The following is a 21,290-nucleotide window of genomic DNA, read 5'->3' on the forward strand; positions in this document are numbered from 1 at the left end:
CTTAAATGTTGGCAGTGCTGGGTTAATGGCTGGACTTCATCTTAAGTGCCTTTTCCAACCTAAATGATTCGATGACTCTAAAAGCCCCTTGCCTTTGCTAGAAACATTTACACTGACCTCAGCAAGTGTTGGGTGAGCTCCAACAGAGATTAAAGTGTTTTGATTCAAAATCTAACTACAATGCAGAAAATTAAGACTTAGAAGAGACAGATTTGTAGATGCTGTAAGTTTTCATAGCTCTATTGACTTTGAGAACATTTCAGTAATTTATACTAGCAGATGATTTGCCTTAAAAAATCACAAAAAACTTTCATTTCCCTTCTATTATTCTTCCATTCTGCACAGACCACATTTTGGACAGTGAATATGAATGTACAGTCAGTACATTGACTTTTCATTTTTTTATTATCGGCTATTAGAAGACAAATAAGTTGTGTGCACATTGATTTCCCACTGTTCTGTATGTGGAGCAGATAATAAATCCATAGTGCATCAAGTGTGCTTTAGAAAAAAGATGTACTCTGGATTTTAGAACATATAATTAGGTCCGAAAGGCAGACTGGATAGCTGGCTTGTCTGGGATCAAAGATCTTATCTGAAAACAAATTGAATATATCTCACAGACATTTTCATTAACAAGAGAAGGTGACTGAGAATTTCAATGTTGTAAATATTTTAATAAAACAGTAGGTAGTAAAGAAAGCAATCTGGGGATCTTTTTGTGAGAGGTAAGCTGCAAAATTTTTGATTGCGATGAGTTATTGTGATACGACACAAAAAGGTCTTTCATAAATCTGCAGAAGAGAAAGATTTGAGGGTGCTGGCAGAGAAAGATTATACAGTTGAAAGGCATTTATTTTTATATCAGAATAATAAAATAATTTAGATTTGAAGTGACCTACGGATGTCGTTTGGTTCAACTCCAAGCTCAAAGCAGGGTCACTTTTAACATTAGATCTTACTTAGAATTTAGACTTAGAATTTACTCAGAGTAATATGCAGCCAAGTTTTGAATATCTCCAAAGAACAATTATCCCCCAGACTCCCTGGGCAACTCTTGTGCAGTGTTTGACTGCTCTTACTTTGAAAGGATAAAAAAAATGTTTTCTCCAATATTTAAGTGGGATATCAAGCATTATAACACACACCCTTTTGTTCTGCACATTTGGGAGAAGCCTAGCTCAACCTTCCCTGCTACCAGCCATTCCATACACCTCATGTGCTCCATCCCATTTACTATTTTGATGTCTATCCTCTGGATTTGCTCTACTGTGTCCACATCTGTCATGTATTGAGGGTCCCAAACTGGACACATTTCTCTGTAAGAAGTCTCATAAATGCCAATTTTAGGGAAAAAGTCACTTTACTCAAATGTCTGCAAATAACTTGAAAATGCTGTCTGGTGTGTAGTTAGCCTTCATGGTGCAAGAGCACACAGCTGACTCAAGTAGCATATAACCTAGGTCCAACCTTTTAACTGTCAGGGACTGAATTTTAGGCTGCTCCTTGCAGGCTTTTTACATGTATCCAGCTCACTCTCCAGTCAGCCTTTCCACTTTTGAGGGGGCTGTTGCTTCAGGGGAAGGATTAGAAGAATGTCTGTTACTGAGCTTGCTTAGCTGAGTGTTTAGTTTAGTTTAGCTTAGTTTGGTTTAGCTGAGTTTAGATGAGTATTCAAATGCCTTTGAGATACAGCTATGTTTCAAAGGATGTGGAAGGTTAAGCTTTGAAATAGCTACATATTATTAATTCTGTAAGAAGTTGTTGTCCTACCCAACATATGGGGCATGAGGTTCCTCAAACTGATAGGAGAAATGGAATGTGTTGTCTGTTTTCTGTGCAGGATGCTCACATGAACACTGGTACTTGGACAAATATTGATATTAATAAAGTGAAAGAAACAAGTCTGAAATGCAAATTAAACCACATCTGTATATTCCACACAAGGTTATGCAGGTTTTCAGAATTTTTTATTGCTCTTAAGTGTTCACATAGCAGCTCAATAGCAATGAGTTCTTCACATTTGTATGGTGAGATAAAAACATTATTTTCAGGTGTTTCTGTAACCTGTGCCTCTGCCACCTTGAGAAAAGGGTACCAAAATACAGTCTGTGTGAAATCATGCATTTGTGAGATCATTTTAAGCTTAAACAGGTTGTGAATGCTGTTTCTTGAATATCATGGGGCAAATTCTATATGCACAGATATAACAGTTCATAAACTATACTGGCTGTTAATTTAAGAAGTGCATTTGGACTTCTAATGGCCTAATTATTTAGATCTAGAAAAAAATGCCCTTTTCTCTGTGAATAAATCTAAACCTTGAGTTAGTTTAAACTGAGTTATATCTTAGCAGAATCTGTATCTGGGGCTGCTCAGGTCTCAAACTCACTTTTCAGACTTGCAGTACAAGGTTTTTTTCACCCAGGGAATTATGTAGTTTGGTTTATTTTTAACAACATAAATATGATAGAAGACATAATGGCAAATCGAGAAAACTTTTAGCAAGCCAATCTGTATTATTTCGAGATGATCTATCCACATGCCTTCTCAATTTTTCAAATAACTGATTACTTTTAAAAAGGGTCTTTCTTCGTTAACCTCTAAATGTTATTACATTCTAAATGTCATTGAGAGTGATTGAGTCATGTCAGAAACATCTCTGGCAGTATCACAAACATGTACAAAAGGCTGACAGGTAGACTTGGCAGGTAGTGACAGTGGAAAGCAGAGTGAAATTCATAACCTGATCTGAAGCTCATTGTACCTCTTATTTTGAATCTTTGAAGTCATCTGGGTCAAGAGGCTTTAGATTGGCCTTATAAAAGATCTTATTTTTTTAAAAAAAATCCTTTGCATTGAGGTATTTATTATATGAAACAGCATATTTAAGAAATGCATGGTATACATAATTTTTTTATTGTGTCTCAGCCACTTAAGTTATGGAGAAATCAGTACAAGGCTATCTATAATATTATTTGCTTTGTTGGAGTATTTTAATGTTACAACCATCACTTTGAGCTTTCTATGCAGAAAGGTTACTGTTACAGGAGTGTCTCAGAGAACAAGCACCCCTTCTGACAACTCCCAGCAGGCAGGTTTTCAGAGGACAGGGAAAAGCATGGAAAGGAATGCCCTTTGACTTCAACAGGCTACTTTTTACATTGTTATAAATTATTAAAACTAGAGGTGGCCTTTGAGAATCAGAAGACTATAACTACATTTCTAAAAACTCTCACTCTTTCACTCCCCAAAGAAGAAGCAGGAGATATCAATAAATCTCATTATCGTCACCAGTAAAAATTTTTACTGCATTAGTCTCTACCTTTACAATTGATTTAGCATCTTCTAGAAATATAATCACATTGCAGAAAATTGTGTAAAAATCAGGTACTGTAGTAGCTAAAAGACAGCTTTCATGAGGAAGCACACATCTAGTCTATTTTAAAAACTTTCTAATCTCAAGACAATGTTGCTATATTACGCAGATTATATTAAACAAAATTACTTACCTTGTAAATATTTTTTCCTCTTTTTACTGTATGTTCTGCGACTTATGCAAGTACACAGTAATTAATAATCAGCACTATCCATTCTGCTTAGCTGACAACAATGCACCTGGTCTAAAACCTGTAGACTCAGTAATCCACCCCCCTGTCTCGCCTGAGACGAATCACATGAATTCAAACTTGTCTTGTTTTTTTATGTAGCAGAAGTAGATGGATTATTAGAGATGGAAACAAGCAGCTGTTGATTTGTCACTGACCCCAGGCAGAGTACACAGAAATCTGATTCAGTGTCTGTAGTCTCCTGACTCTGAAACCTTGCACAGAGGTATAATATTATGCAATTTCTAGGGTAGGGCATGGTTTTGTAAGATCATTTTTGAAACTTTCCAAGCTCTGGTCAAAGATTAAACATACCTGGGAGGTCTGTTCCTTGACTTCAAATTAGTAATTAGTAGTGTTGTTTTTAAACACTACCTGCACAGTTTTCTCTAAAATAGCAGAAGGGAAAGCTATGAAAATAAGAGCTGATGAGAAGGTTATTAGACTGAACACAGTAGCTGTGATATTCCAGACTTTATAATATTGGGGATGTTGGAACCCCCAGTAAAATGTGTGGAAACTAAGATTCTGTAGTGCAAGGTTTTGTTGGTTTTTTTGTTGTTGTTGGTTTAATTTGATTTTACAGTTTGAGAATATTTTAATAGTAAATATATGTTCTAATAATAAGTTATCTATCTTGAGTAACATTTTAAAATACAAACCTGCTCTTTTTAGTATTTTCCAAGCTGCTTTAAGTGTGATTTTTAAATGAAACAAGGAACTACTTTCTCCTGATATAGACTGACACGTAGGCCAATATCAGAATTAGTTGATCCCTTAATTTATGGTTTCTGCCTTAGGAAGTGTTCCCTGGTTTGATGCCATTCTAAGCTCTCAAAATTTTGCACATGCAACAGATCATATGACATATACAAACCCAATGTATCCATAAAACAAACATAGCAGAAAATAAAGCCCGTGGGGTGTTGAATTTTACAGCATTCACTTAGATTGTTACTCTCAGATTTAGCTGGAAATTGTTTAAACTTTGAACATTGCTTTTCTTCCAAAACAAAGCTGGATAATGTATCTGTGTTTTGTTTAAAGACCAACAGGCTATTTTTTTTCCCATGGTTTGGGGAGTACAGGTGGCTAGTTTTCAAAAGATTTCGTAATAACAATCATACAACTTCACAAAGAATAGAGGACTGAAAAACAAATTGTATTTCCATTTCTTCAGTGATGAGAAAAAAAAATATTGATCAAAGCAGTGTCAGGCATCTCAGGCATAATAAACATATTTTCAAGGAAGAGTGTTTATTTCCACCTAGTAGTGATGACCTTGCTAAGAAGAAAAATCTCTCTTTTCTCTTACTGCTATTTCATTATGTGCACTAGGGTAAGGAAAGTTCTGTAGCAGAAGGAATATTGATGGTTTAAGAATGGGAGGAGTGAGAAAATTGGAGGCAGTCAGGTTACATAAGGTAACTGGTAGAATTTCATAAACCATTCAGTTGCTCCTACGGATTTATCAATGTGCAGGAACTTGCAAGCATTCTTCCACACTTTTGTTGGATAAAGTTGTACTTCTAGCCATTTACAAAGTTCATAGCAACTTTTCCACTCTAATTTGGAATGCCTCAATCAAATAGTTCACAGAATTATATGACCTATTAGTTTTTTTATAACATGTAGCTTCTGTTCTTCTTCTGTCTTTCTTACTGTATTTTTTAAGCTTCCTTCTTATTTTTGTAGAATCATAGAATCATTTAAGTTGGAAGAGACCTTTAAGATCATCAAGTCCAACTGTAAACATAACACTGCCAAGTTCATCACTAAACCCTGTCCCCTAAGAGATGTACACTTTTTTTTTAAATAACTCCAAGGATGGTGACTCAATCACTGCCCTGGACAGCCTGTTCCAATGCTTGACAGCCCTTTCAGAAAAGAGATTTTCTACACCATATTTCCCTTCTGAATGATTCAGGTGTATTGCAACTTTATGGTGCCTAGTGAGCTAGCATCACATTGAACTTTTCCATAGTTCTCCTATTACAAAATTGCAGTATAAATATTATGACAACCATCATATCCTTGCTCTGAATAGAGCACTAAACACAGAGATCACCAGTTGCTGTTCATGGTCTCAGCAGAAATCAAGAAACTATAACAAGTTCTGCAATGCACTGTTGACTCTACTCTCTTTCACTGGAAGAGAAGTGCAAAAAATACTTCCTTTGTGTAATTGTAGTTACCTTGTAGAAACTGAATTGCCAAAAAATCTGTTGGTGGTTTTCCAGATACAACTACAAAGCTGAGATATATGCGCTGAATCCTACACTAGATTTTAGGTATACAATGTATTTTAAAGAAAATATTAAAAGATTAATATTCTTTTATCCGTACTCCTTGCAGAAGAGAATAATGTTGAAGAAGAGTAGAAGTAGACAGAAAGTTTTTTTAGTCAATATTTGCCAAAAAAATAGATAACATAGTATTAAGCAGATAGCAAAATATAGTTTAGTCTTTTACAAATGCTTACTGCTCTAGGCTATAGATAATATAATTTAAGTCTAACTTGTGAATATAAAAATAAATAAGTTGTAATAAGTGACCAGGGTGAACAGAAGAGTCAGATGTTTTCTTGTGAGATTTATCTTACTTTTCTGGCCCCTTTTTCCTGTTAGTCCATCTGTTTCAAGCACAACCCATAGAAGCCTGTCTTTCATACTACTGTGATTCATCTGAAAATTTGTTTTGAGTCTGATGAGTGAATAGTGTCAGAGTGAATAAAGATTGCTAATCACAGAATCACGTAACCATTTAGGTTGGAAAAGACCTTTAAAATCATCAAGTCCAACCATAAAACTAACACTGCCAAGTTCACCATGAAACCCTGTCCTGAAGCACCACATCCACACACATTTTAGATACATCTACGGATGGTGACTCAACCACTTCCTTGGACTGCCTGCTGCCTGTTCCAATTCTTGACAATCTTTTTGGCAAAGTAATATTTCCTAATATCCAATCTAAACCTTCCCTTCAGAAAGAAGTCCTTTTTTTATTGTTTTAGATATTATGTTTACAGTGTATTTACTTCCTTTAAAAAAAATCATATAAAATCATGTCACAAACTTCACTAAAGCATTTCTCTCTCTCCATAGGGTCCACTTGTCTATAAGAATAAGATTAAATAGAGTATCTTCTTCACAATTCTCTACTAATTTCTATACATCTTTCTGCTATCAACCTGACATTTATAAATAGTTGGATTTTGGTATTGTCAGTTTTTTAATTTTTAACAAATTCTCCTCCCCACCCACCCCCCCCCCCCCCCGCCATTAGAGAGTGGTAAACATCATTCTTTTTGGTTCTCAGTTCCATACCTGTCTTCTACAAGTTCTAAAAGGTACGAGCTAATAATTTCAACTTTTCATCACCCAGTTCCTAAAGAACTGTGGCTGGCTAACTTGTAAACTCTAATCACATACTGAATGTTACTATTTTAATAGTCTAGAATACATTTGTTTTCTATTCTATGCTGACCTTTGCCACTGATATTCAGTGTGTTAAGCACTCAATATTTTTGTGAAAATTTTAAACATTTTGACCTTTCTAGGATCATCTACTTTTAACTATCAGCTACTACTTGTTAATTTTATTGCAAAAGTATTTATTAGCTGTTTTTATGGAGAGAGAAGCTTTAGCATCCTTCTACTGTAGCTCTATGTACTGTATCTTTGTGGTTATTTGCTTTCTTCCCTACAATTTTTTTGTAGTAACCCAACCTACTTTTCCCTTTCCTTAGGTTTTCTGCTTGTTTGAGAGTTAATAAACAGTTAATGATTTAGCCAAATTGATCCCCTTCTATATTTCCTTAAGAACAGAACAATTTGACCTTCTAGTTTTGAAACTGATTCCTAAAGGAATAACTTGTTCCGTGTAACTCCTCTCCCCTTGAGCTCACTTCTCAAATCTCAGTGTCTGTTGAATTTGACTGCTTATTTTTGTTTTGCTATTCTGCTCCCTGAGCTCATTTCTGAAAAGCTGTGAACTCTGTCAATTTACTGTCATTCGCACACAAGTTGTCTTCAGCCTTCATAGTATCAGTGAATATCTTTCTTTTGGCTGGAATTAAACCATAAAAATGTCTCCCTCTAAATCCTTTCTTGAACTTTTGTATCCAAATCTTTTCACGGCCACATTCTTAGAAGATGCTGGATACTGCCATACTCTCCATCCACAGCCAAAATCCCCAAATATCTCTCAGTAATTCTGCCACATACACATAAAATATACACTCTCTTCCACCCGATCTGCATTAAGTCTATTGTCTTCTAGTGATTCAAATCTGAAGTTAAAAGGGAGCATTTGTGATGTATCAGGCAAAGAATATTTCCCTCATTCCACTGTCTGTCCTTGGACAAACTGTAACCTTGTATTATATTTCTCTTATGAATTAAGAGGGGTAGTTTTTATGCCTCTATTATACCAATTAAACCATATTTTCATCTTGTGGTGAGATTTCTAGCTCTTGTATTTTATTCCTATATTTTCTCCATTAATACACTTTAATGTATCTTAGATTTCCAGTAGAATGATCTACTATCATCCTTCATGTTTGTCTTATCATCCTACCCTCATCAAATTTTTCTTTCCTATTTTTTATGGGTTTGCACAGGTTTCTGCTTTGATCATTACCTTTGTGCTTTGTTCCCTGGCCCTCTCAATTCTTTGCCCTTTTCACAAGCTTCTAAAAGATATTAATTTATTCTTTTTAATCCCTGCCCCACTGAACATGGAACTTCACCTCAGATAAAGCAATCTCAAGTCATCTTAGTAGCATCCTCTCAGCAGTGACACAGTTGTCTCCAAGACACATCCATTCTGCAGGTGGCTGCTTTGAGGTTGAGCATCATTCACTACCTATAGTTAGATTACATAGCAGCTTTCACATATTTTGATTTTTGCATCTCCTTATGTGGGAGCTCATCAGCTTCCCTCATAGGTTTCTTCCATTTCTTAGGTTTTTTTTCAGAAAAGATTTAATTTCTGAGATAATAAAGAAGTAATTATTTAGAGAAAAAAATCTATGGTTTGATTTCAATATATACCATAGTCAGAATGCTCTCTTTATTATTTACATACTAGACAATCATTTCATCTGCTTTCACATCATGAGGCTTTTATGACCCTTAAATTTGATTACATCTGTATTTGGTTGACATACAGTTTTCTGAACTCTTTAGATAATCTCAGTAATACATTTTATTCAGAAGATCCAAATTCAATCGATTAGTCACCAAATCATCAATAAAAAAAATCAGTTTTACTAGGCTTAGTATTGATTGTTTGAAATGCTAAAGCATATGCAGATTCTAAAACTGATAGGTGCAATATAGTCATCATGAACTATAATGAGAATTTCCAGAAAAAGTTGTAAAATTTTGCTGATTTAAATGTGCTTTATCCATCACCTAACAAGACGGCAGCAATAATTGCTACCCCAAGGATGACATGTTTTTGATAAAGCCTAGATGAAATTCTAAACTCTTAACTTGGTTTTAAGGAAAGATACTGAGTTCAGAATCTGTTTCAGCAGTAAATTTGTGATGTTAGATACAGTATTCGTATGAGACTTGTTCTGTCATCTAAAATTTTAAGAGAAGCCAGAACAGAGAATTAAACGTTAAGTTACACTGTGACTCTTTGAAGTAGGTACTATTAATTAGCTGAACATACTTTCTTCCTTCTAACTGTCAAAAATCTAAAGTTTCTTAATTCTCTAGATATCCATGTATGTATTCTTCACACTCAGACTGCTGGTTTTTATTTTATTTCAGCTATACTGGACTATACCAAAAAATATTTATAATGACCAAGGACATCATATGCTTCGAATAAGTAAATAAAACTTGTGTTTGATTGAAATAAAATTCTCTGCCCTTAAATATTGTTACTTAATCTACATGGGACTATACCTTGAGATAATTTTGAATATTCAGCTAGAACAGAACATTTCTGACAAGTTACAGGGTACTTTCTATGAGGAGCTGACGCCCAACCTCCTGCTTCTAAAAAGACCAGTAGCTTATGCTCTGCCTACCTGAACAACTATGTAAACAACTAGTAAAAGGCCATCTTGCTGATTTAAACACTGAGTAAAAGAGCAACAACTTCTTAAAAATGGACCCTTTAGTTCCAGAAAGGCCTTCTTCCTTCATACAGCATAGCTGAGTCTTGTTCCAGATCTCATTATGGCATAATAAAATGAACTCTTTTTTATGTAGCAACTTGTCTCTGTGCTACACTGAATACAAGAAGTATTATGTTAAAGTGGACTACAAATGAAATTACAAATATTGTCTCCAGTTTTTAGTCCTTTTTCAATGTTCAAAATTTATCTAATCCTCTGCTTTTAATTTAATTTTTCTATTCAGAACTGATCTTGATTTTCCCTTTAAAGTGACAAGGATCAACTTCTGTTATAAAAGATAAACAGTACACTTCTTGACAGTCTTCATGACTGCATAAATTGCTGACGCCTCTCTGTGGTGGTGCATCTTCCCAGTTTACTTTTATTTATTTCTAAAATCCAGTAGGTAATTGTGAATCATGCTTCCCTGTAACCTTCCTTCTCTTCTCTCTTTCATACATGTGTATAATGTCAAGACATTGAAGTAAAATGTATATAAATCCTCTCATGTAGTTAGCTATTGCTATTACATTTTCAGATTAATCTAACTGACATTCAAAAAGCAATCTAGAATGATGCATTAAACACTGCATGAATCAGCTTCTAAAAGTGTTTACTGTACCAACAATAACAGCTATATATTGTGCTAAGGGCTTAAACTCACAAATATTTTGTTATTGTTCTTTTTTTTGCAGGCTAGGAATAATTAGCAGTTGATTAGACTTAGGAATAAGGATTCAAAGATTTCTTCCAGATAGAATTATTAAAACATCATTAAAGGAATAGAGTATAATTCTAAATGTGCTCTGCAAACTACAAAATTTTCACCTTGAACATTTCTGGACCTGCATTAAGAAGAACCTAATCAGGCAGCAAAACAAAGAAAAAAATATCTTTTAACCAACCTTCTATATACTGATATACAATCAGCCCTCAGAAAACCAGCTTAACTAAGAAAATACATATGTTGTATACCAGTTCAGTATTGAAAGAAGTTCATATTGTCACTTGATAGGTACAGTGTAACATGTTAGATTTGAAATGATGTACTAGTGTTCTTTGGTTACACAGGTTAAATAGGAGTCTACTTCTATTAGCAAGCAATCATATGGTTGGACTCAATGATCCTTTCGGTCTTTTCCAACCTAGTGATTCTGTGATTCTGTGATAATGAGTACTGTTTACTTCTGTACTTTATTCAGCAGCCCTATAGCAGCAATGAGGTAGAAGGAATCCTTTTACTACTGCACAGCTGTGAAAGTAACATTTCTTTTCAAATATATCATGAAAGGCATTTTGAAGAAGTGACAGCAGAGTACACTTGTACTGAAGGAGAAATTGTGGAAATGTATGGGTAATTATAAATAAAAATAGAAATTAAAGCATTTTTTAGTAGAAATTATCTTCCATTGACTAATATTTTAGGATATTTAAAAGTAATTAAGTCAATGGAACAACTAATTGCTTTATGAATAAGTTATTTTTAACTGTAAAGTTCAACCTTTGAATTTAGTCAGAACAATATGAGAATTCTAAGCAGAACTGGACTTTGATTCCTATAGCTATAAGCTGACAGGGGGATGCTAAATGAACTATTTTCCACTACAGAAACACTCTTATATGTCAATGGAAAGCCTGCTAGAAGTAATGCAGAACCTGTAACTGGATTTGAAACTGGATTGTTTTTATTGTTAAACAATGTCATAGAAAAATACAGTGCAAGTATGGACTCTTTTTTGTCAGTTCAGCAAAAATGACTCCACTTTCAATACTTTAACAAGCTAGGCATTTTGAAAATCTTATTGTATGCATAATCAGTCTCAGAGAATACTATCTCTATAGGATGAGCTAACCACAATACTAATCTAATTTTAGCAAAATCTTCAAAGGAGAGAAATAGTATATCAGTGACTACAAGTAAATATTGCTTTCCAAACATACAATCCACTTTTCCCAATCTAACCAGACTTAAGGATAAATATAAAATATCAGCCACATAAATAATAACCATAACATTTAATTGCTGAGATTGTCAGCAACATGAACCCAAAAATAAGAAGGAAAAAAAAGAGCAGTTCATTAATCATTGATGCAAAATTATGTTGGATATGAAGTTATATGTGGTTTTTTGTATTTGCATGTGTTTTGACTAAAATTAAGTAGCCTAAGCACCAGTACAAAGATTAGGCTTTCAGATGTTTTTAAATATAGGTATTCAAACTTTACATGAAAACTGGGAAAAGAAAGTGAATGTTTACAATAAAACCTGGAATTGAAGGGAAAGGAGGATTTCATGTGTTGGTCACTGCAATATTATTCTTATTTCTAAACAACAACAAAGTGTATAAAAGTGCCAGCATTGGAACACAGGTCTACCCTGTTAAGAAATCCTTAGTGTGGGATAGCCTAGTTATGGCTTGGGTGAGGATTTCTTCTCGGCGCTTGCCCTTCCTGGATAAGGAGGCCACCCATATGCCAAAACCCTAAGTGGAGAGTTGGGGCACACTCACTTTTATCCCAGGGAAAGACCTGGGTTCAGACTCAAGTTTCTTGTTGCTTTCAGGGAAAGAAACAAGGCAGGGTTTGCACAATATTTTGCTTCAGATGCTGCTGTGCATGTCTTAAGTTTCCTCTTTTATTGATTTGGTTTGGGTTTTTTTTTTCTTGTTTTGCAGTCAGTATGTTTCTGTTAGATTTAACAATTAAGTTCATTCTATTGATTAAAATAATGACTCTTGCTCTAGTCCTTTTTTCTAGTATGAATACTAATTAACTTAGATGAGTTTACTGGAAGTCAATGGGTTTAGTCACGCAAATGAGAATGAAGTGTGACTGAACTATACTGCAACCCCAGCAGTCATAGCTTCATGAGTCATTGGGTTTTGCTTATGAAAGACCTTATAGATAAGAGAATATCACTGGCACATGCTTTATTTAGTACAAGGAATGAATAACATCTTACTGCTACTTATCATATAAAGAAGTTCAACACCCTTCTGATGTGGCAACTGCAGACAGTGACAACACATCTTCCCATTCCTGCCCCTGCTACAGCAAGATTTGCCCTTGGTGCTTGTATGACAGTTTGTTGAACCAGTGTATCTCATTAGTGCAGGAAAAAGAGCAAGTAAATTTCTGTCAGATTAGTGAGCTGAATAAGAGTACTGAGGCTGGAGGTGGATCACAACTCATACAAAGGAGGGAGCAAGAGAAGTGGAATAGGGGGCAGAAGTAGCTGAGAACTGGGAAAAAAAGAGGAACAGCAGAACAGACAGATAGTCTAGGAACCACATCTTTCATGGTAACACTGTGGTTATATTGGTTCGGCTCCTTCATCTTTCTGTCATCTCTCATCCATCACATAACTTCCTAACTACTTTCCATTTGAAAGATAACTTCTGAACAGGAATCCACTGGGAACAGACAAGCAAGTAAGGGGCTGATCTTGTAATGAAAGACCTGCAGACTGTGTCTTAACAGTAAGCATGCCATTTATAGTAACTCAAACACTATTCACCTTTTCTACTTTTAGCCACCCGTTCACTTCCTCCGTGGAGATTTCTCTCCTCTGGGTTACGCTGATTCAGCTATTCGTATGTGAAATGAAGTGTTTAAAGAAAAAAAAGAACAACAAAAAAAAAGAAAGAAAGAAAAAGTCTTGCCTTATGAATAAAAACATGCCATTTCACCAATCTGATTTATAGTCAAGAGAACAAACTGCTGAACTGGCATAAATAACCATCAGGGCTCAAAGGAAGGAAGGAATGCATTGCCATTCTTGGAGAAGGAGGGGCACATTTTACACGTGATATGCTCCTGACAGAATAGGAGCATGAAGAAACTACAGGCTTAGTTCAGGCATAAATTTAAAATTGTGAACATTGTAGACAGGCAGCAGATTAGACTGTTTAGGGAGGTTGCGAAGTCTTCCTCACTGAAGGTTTCTAAGAATAGACTAGACATGAGCCTGTGCATAGCTTAGCTTGGGAATTGGGGTGCTATAGCCTTGTTTTCTACCAGTTGGTGGAATGTTCTGAAATATTGTCAATATTTGGTTATTTCTATATTTCCAATATATTTTCAAAATTAAAGAAAAAGTTTATCTATGCAGCTTTGTCAGAAGTATTATTCTGTGATTCTGTGATTCTGTGAAGTAGTAAAAGTGTACTAAGATGCTGTACTGTTTTATTTGACCTGTATCTCCATGGAGATTTCTTTTAATAAAGGGATAATAAATCCATAAAGGAATACCTATTTCTTCTTAAAGCAAAACTTTTTGAACTTGAATACCCACATTTATGGGTATCTGACTTATGTCAACGTCAGTAATATTAAACTGTAGAAGCCTGTTGTAATCAAGCAGGCAATTTGGTGTACACCGTCAGAAAGCCAGCTTTACTGAGCGGACTGCACTGCAATTATTAAATGTGATACTGGCTTCCATTTCAGACAGCTTGGAGCTGAGCTTCCAGCTCCAATGGGAAACAGGCAGTTTTTGAAAAATCCAGACACTTTTGAGAATCCTGGATATATTTGAAATACTCAAAGTAACCACAATAGAGTAGGACAAAGTTAGCCATTTCAGTGTTTCATCTACAGAGGTTGAGCTAATTTGGACATATACTCTACATTTCACAGATCTCATAGAGTTTATGAGGTATAGAGGAGTGCCAATCCTTTTCCTGTTTGACTGTTTCTCTGGAGACCAAATCTTTACAGAATCAAATTATTATTTTTTTTTTTAACAGATATTATTTTGCATTTGAAACAGATCTGGTTACTTAAGGCTCCTTTGACTTCTTAAGACACAGTTTCAGGAGTGCTAGATATTTAGAAGTCATATATGAATGCCAAATCAGTCAGTTACAAGGTTTAGACTTCTTGTGCATAACTAACAAATGCAATTTCATGCCCTTTCAGATATTAATGGCATCAGCACCAAGAGTAGCTGAATATTATTGATAAATTAACTGATGAAAAAATAAACACTCTCCAGATTTTGGATACAAGGTTCCTTGTGCTCTACTTTTTTCATTGCTTATATCTTACCTAAACGTACAGACTTCCACTTGAAGTATCACATTCTTGTTTACTGAAATAGTTTGCACAGTTAGAGTCTGAAGGAATAAAAATCAAAAAGAAACAGATTACAGGGCCAAAAAGCCTGAATACAACTACTGAGGCATCAGATGCCAATGGAAAAAACCAAAACAAAACAAAAAAAGAAAGAAAAAGAATGAATAATAATATAAGTGAGGCAGTATCATTGCCTCAGCCTTCTCACATGTGTACAGCATTTGAAAACACAACAGCGTATTATAAATTTGTACACAAGCTAACAAGCCTTTCAAAAGAGTCCATGGAGAGGTGATCAATTCTTTTTATATCTTCTGCATACTCATTAACTCTACAGTTATTAATCAGAAGATAGTCTGAACTTTGCTTCAATCATAGAGTGTAAAGTTTTCTAATACCTTCCACCACAAAATCTTTGTTTTAGTTGTTTATAACCTTCCCATATTTGAATAATGAGAGCTTAAATATTCATCCTAGGTGTCTAGCCCAGACAGCAACATTTTGATAGATTTCAGCCACTTCAAAGAAAGAAACTTAGGAAAAAAACAATGCTAAAAAATACCAACTAAACAAAAAAAACCCCATCACACGAGGGAGAGGAGAGCAGCCCGTTGTATAGACTTCAGAGTCCCCAGAGTGATTTGGGAGCAAGACCCCCAAATCTTGTATAGATATGATCTTTGTGCCAAAAGTACAAAGCAAAGTACCTCTTCTTATGTCCAAACAAGTTTTCATGGGGAAAAAAAAATCAATACTTTTATACTTAGTAAGTTAGACTTTTGTAGCTGAATTATTTTCTTAAAGATCCTGTTCTCAGTAGGCATGTGCCAGCTCTGGGCTGCTATGTGACCCACGCCAAGCACCAACCTGAGCCTGTGAAGTGAGCACAGGAGCTGGCATCTCAGCCACCACAGTGGGGTAAAGCCACCTGACTCAAGTGGCAAGGGGACAATAACTAAGTATGCTGCATGAATGTGCATGTGCCAATGGATGAGTGGATGAAAAGCAAGAAGGTCTGGAGGTGTGGAGGGAGCCTGAGAGAGAGGTATGTGTATGGAACAGGCGACTGTCAACAGGTCAGTTCAGCCACAGGGGTACGAGATGGGGACAGGAGGGGGAGATTTCAGATTTGGATCCATGAGTTGACTAGGATTGACTGGGTACCAGAGGAATTTGAAGATCTTTTCAGCAGGAATAACTGGAAAGACAATGATAAAGCTGAAACGGGGCCAGGAGTCTGAGAAGCTGACAGATGGAACAGGACTAAAAAACTGAAATGGGAATGCCAACACAACCTAAAAGCTGTAGATGATGAAGAAAATAGAGAAAGGGCAAAATGTGATAAGAGACTAGATGGATGAAAAGGTGGCTAAAAGCCAAGTGGTCAATGAAACTGCTCCTGGAGTTGGCTGAGAAAGACATTTTGCAATATGATAGGACATCAGTATAAATCAAGAAAAGAGAGACTAAAAAGTTGGATGACTAGCAAACAATTGAGATGGTCTAGGGAATAACACAAAGAAGTCCGGCGGAAGAGCCTGAAACAACTCTCAAAGTATCTGTGAAATCACCTGGCGATCTGTGCTTGTTTCTCCTATAACACTGATCTATACCGATCATAAAAACTCACTTTCACTCTCAGTTGTACAACACTACAAAACTCTCACTGTCAAGTATCTGTTAGATGCCATATGATCAATCTTTGAAGAATGCAACATATTATCTTTATATTTTATTTCTATTTTCTTTTTTAATAGAAACCTTGTCTTGTTTCGTGACAGACCTTCTATATGAATGACTCTGAAGCATACAGAGGAGAAGACTGAGAGATGCAGGAGCTATTGTTTTGCCCCCTAAAGGAGGACATAAGGCAAATGTTTCTAGAACTGGAATAGAACATATTTTACTGTTAAAATGACTCTGGAAATGCGATCAAGTAACAGAATTTTTATGTGATGCTGTAAAAGTTGTTTAAATTAGATTAATCTCTGCTAATTTGTTCCTTATTTTCCTGGTACCAGATCTGCAGAAACTGTCACAATTGTAGGTGCATAAAATACTGTTTTGATTATTTAAATTGCTGCATAATGTTGCAAAACATTGTATTCTTCAACATCTCAAACTAAACTTCCAAAACTGGGGGACATTTCTAATTTTAATCTCCATATCTACAATTTATTAGCCTGTAAATGGGAACAAGCGCTCACTTCTCACAGGACATTATGAAGGAGCAGTATTAGTATTTGTTAATCAGTCAGGCAAAATGGTAATGAACATCTGAGGAGGGAAAAACACAAGGAAAAACAGACTACTGCATTCAGAATGAGCATAGTTAGGACACAGTTAACACTGGATAAAGACAGACTAAAACATGAGGACAAAGAACTACACTATGCAGCTGCATATGACACTCCTTTGTGCACTGGAAGAGTGCATGGAAAACAGGATGTGACTATATGATCCATGTGTTCTGATATACACACTGGAGAACTGAATTTAGATGTTACAAATGCTGTAATTCTGGCATTTCCCAGAATACCACTCGTCTGCGTAGGAGTGTGTATGTGTGTGTATATTTGTGTGTATGTATTTCTGTACAGTATGACTGTATGTGTAAAAGTCTGAGCTGTTGTTTATGTACAAGTGCAATAACTGGGCTGTATATATTTCTAGTCTCCTCTTCAGACTTTAATGACAGGACAAATCACATGTCAATACAGTATCTCAAAAGAAATTGCTGCTATGTCCAGATGAAATCCTTCTTGTCCATTCAAAGCAACATATTTCCAATATTCAGTGGTTCTCATGGAGTCCATTATTAACCATCTTCACTTTACCATTCACTATTTACAGCAGAGAGCAAAAACACCTAGCAACCTAGACCTTAATTTTGAAGTTATTACGGGGTATTATAACAGGAATGGGTATTCACTGTGTGCAATGCCCACTGTGCAAAGCGGTATCATCTAAATCTTACCTGTAAATTAAGTGATTGGCTGTTACTGTAGGAAAACTACCAGAATCTTCAACTGGCATCCACGACAAATTAAGTAGCCACCAAACTAAGATGATTTAGTCATAGTAGACTATTTTGTGGCTTCGAGGAGCTGAAGGGAGGTTTCCCTTGCCAAATATATACTGCATGACAGCTCTAACACTGCTAGCATAATGACAGGTCCCCATTATGGGAACAAACAAGCTCGGCTTGCTGAGGCTGAAAGCATGAGGGCAACCTTGAATTCATCTACAAACTAATTTCTTCTTACAGTTGAGTAGTAGCACCCCTGAGGAAGCACTGTCTTCTTTAGCCTCTTAACTATTGGGGTTGTTCCCCTGTGCATTCCTTGAGTTCATTGAGAAACATGAACTTTACAGTAAAGTAGAGAGGTAGATTAAAAACAGCCTGCAGCTTTGGAAACAATTTAATGTTGATTAATTTATTCCAATATTTTGCAGCTCGAAAGAGTTTGATCTCTCCATAAAGCAAAAAAGCATTTCCTTTCAATTAAGTATACCATAAAAGTGACTGTAACATACATATAGCTTTTGCTAAAATTCTAATTATCATATCCCTGATCTCTATACAATATGTTCAGTTTTGCAATTTACAAAAAGCTGTCCTTGTTTAGAACAGGTGGTATTATTACTACATTTTCACCCATACACTTTTGGTCACAACTGGGAGGCATTGACTTAAAAGCACTCCAAATGCTGGTCTTATAGATGGTCAATATGTTCAGATAAAATTAGGTTTTTTTCCCAGCTAATGTAGCCTGCCAAAATTATTTCTATTAGTTGTGTCTTGGCTTTTTACAATGCTAATATCACAATGCCCTGTAATTTAAGGGCATTTATGTCTCCACATTGCCATTAGTATAAAATTGACTTGAATGGCCAAAACCATGCTAAGCATTTCGCTGAGCAAAAAGCTGAGGAAAACTGATACTAATGTCTCTGGACTGCTAAAAATATTTCTAAGAGATTAAGGGTTATGTTTTACCTTAACAGTGCTCACATAAAGTATGCTGCATTTTAATTCTATGGAACTTGCATTAAAAATGACACCATTTAATTCTCACATATGTTTTAAGTAGCCTATATTTTCTCTCCTTGAACTAAGGGATTCTGGACAGCGTATGAGACTTCTACAGTTGTATGGAAAGTATGTCTAACTCATTTTACCATCACTGCTTCCTCATGTGTCATTGATTCCAGGCAATTTAATGCCAGAAAGAACATTTGATCATCAAGTCTGACCTCCCAAATATCACAGTCTATTAAATGCCTTCCATTTGTCAGTTTAGAACCTAATATTTTTATTGGACTGATTTTTTTTTTTTAGTTTTGATCTGCAGGCAATTAACCTGTTGTGGGCAAGGTGAGAAACAAGCTGTCACAGTTCCTCAAAATCCTAGCAATAACTGACAGTTGAACAAGTATGGCATGCCAAGTTAATTGTTCTACAGGACTCATACCACACATTGCAGAGAAGTCTAACGAACTTTACTGACCTGTGGTGGGAAGACATTCCTTCTTGGTTTCATGAACAGTGAAGGGATAGGTACATGAACAAGACTGACCACAGAAAAGTATTCTTTATGCTGACTTAAACTGCTGGTCAGTAACAGCTAGCGTGCTATTCCAGCTGCAGTCTGTCCCTAAAGCCTCAAAAGAGGACAACTGCAAATACATGTGACCCAGCTTTTCACCAGGGAAAAGTTCCTTTTTATGTTGTGTAGGGTCAAAAACTTCTCTTATTTTTTGCATAGATGTGTATACATTTCTTTCTCAACTGGGTGTTTTAACAAGCTTGCAAAGCATGTAATGACTTGATTTAGTGGTCAAGTATGAAACTATGAATTATGCTATAGTGAATTTCTGGTTAAGTATTTAAGCTATTCATATTTCTGCTAACCTCAGAATGATTCAACAAATAGTATTTTCTGCTTGTTTTATTTTATTTTTATTTTAACAACAGAGCCTTGAAGTCACCACCTAAAAGTAAATAGAATGGCCATAACTGAAGTTGTTGGTGTATACACTGGGACCCCTCAACTGGCAAGGCTATTAAAACTGTTTCAGGTTAGCATGTAAAATCCCACTAGGTGAGATTCTATTAAATCACTTGACAAAATTTATGAAAAAAGAAAAGAAAAAAAATAAAAGAAAAAGCCAAAAAGACTAAACTTCCCATGGCAGTATTTTAAACACAAATGAAAAGAGTACTGACAATTTTTTATGAATTATATCCATTGTTGTCAATGTGTCAATGAACTAATTCTGCCACATTTTCCATGCTTCCTTCCAGAAGAAAAACCTACCCACTCAATACAAAATTCAAATGAAGACTAGTTGTGTAAAACATGTTTTCTGTCTACAAAGTTCTTAAGAACATCACAGTACAAATAGTTCCTGCATTTATCACAAATATTAAATCTACCCTGGCTGTGATCCTATTAGCATGATGTGAAAGATACTAATCTCTATTACCAAATACCCAAGCAATAATGACTAGCAACCGCAGCATTTTCTTGCATCTGAACTAAAAAGAGAAAAAATCTTGACTATTACAGAGACCTCCTTTTTTCCAAGCAGTACTCCATCTGCACTTCTAATTTTGTACAGTCATTCAAAGGTAATCACTTTAATTACCAATGCTTTTGTAAGAGTCTAAGTTTTCTGCGATAGGGGATGTACACAACAATATAGTAACTCTTCAGTGTTACACAATCTATTATAAGTAGATCTCAGCTACGAGTTAGAAATGTCAAGATCAGGGAAACATTTTATCAGATCATCATTTTCAACAAGGTAGAAAAACTGCTGGGTCCTAACTGCCGGTTTTTGTGTAGATAGAGGATGTCTCTCTTGAACTTGATAAATGTGAGAACTGAGAAAAAGTACTTCATCTCCAGAAAAACTAAGTAAAAGTTACTTGGAATAATAATATTGTTGTCTTAGTCTGGCACCCTTAAGTGCTGGAAAAAATAGTGGTAAAGGCTCTTGAGAAAACATGTTGATAAAAGCAATAGCTGATAAATTTTGTATAGAAATTAGGAAGAAATACAAAGTGCAAGCTCTTGCTAAAATCCCAAACTAAACAAAAGTGTCTGAAGACATAGGTTTGCTTTGAGCATTTTTCTACCACTGCAATTAAATTATACTATGCTCTTAAAAACAAACAAACAAACAGATAGACATAGCAGAGGAGACCAGAAGCTCAGATCTCATCAAAATAAGATCTTCCTTTATTCCAGCACAAACCAAGTTACAAACAGCCTATATGACATGGGAAATGAACCATCAGGACCAGAGCAGAACACTTAAATGCTAATCTACTAAAATAAATCAGCCATAACTTCCGAAGAAAAACATTTGGACCATAAATATTGGTCTACACAGAATTTTATCTTTATACAATTTCACATAGTCACTGCTGTTATTACTTTAACTTTTTAGTGAGAGAA

The 21,290-nt window shown here is 35.4% G+C and overlaps 1 protein-coding gene across 7 annotated transcripts in view; it reads right to left on the minus strand.

The window, feature by feature from the left end:
* Positions 1–21,290, minus strand: part of HS3ST5 (heparan sulfate-glucosamine 3-sulfotransferase 5) — a 206,272-nt gene that overhangs the window by 137,545 nt on the left and 47,437 nt on the right. For 4 of the 7 annotated variants that reach the window (XM_069851742.1, XM_069851741.1, XM_069851740.1 and 1 more), the window contains exon 1: positions 3,513–3,676. The exons of the other annotated variants lie outside the window; for them this stretch is intronic. The gene's annotated coding sequence lies outside the window, so the exon portion shown is untranslated. Of the gene's footprint in view, positions 1–3,512; positions 3,677–21,290 lie in introns of those variants that run through there. 7 annotated transcript variants of the gene reach the window in all.

This window comes from Phaenicophaeus curvirostris, chromosome 2, assembly GCF_032191515.1.
Source record: "Phaenicophaeus curvirostris isolate KB17595 chromosome 2, BPBGC_Pcur_1.0, whole genome shotgun sequence".
In the NCBI taxonomy this organism is placed as follows: domain Eukaryota; kingdom Metazoa; phylum Chordata; class Aves; order Cuculiformes; family Cuculidae; genus Phaenicophaeus; species Phaenicophaeus curvirostris.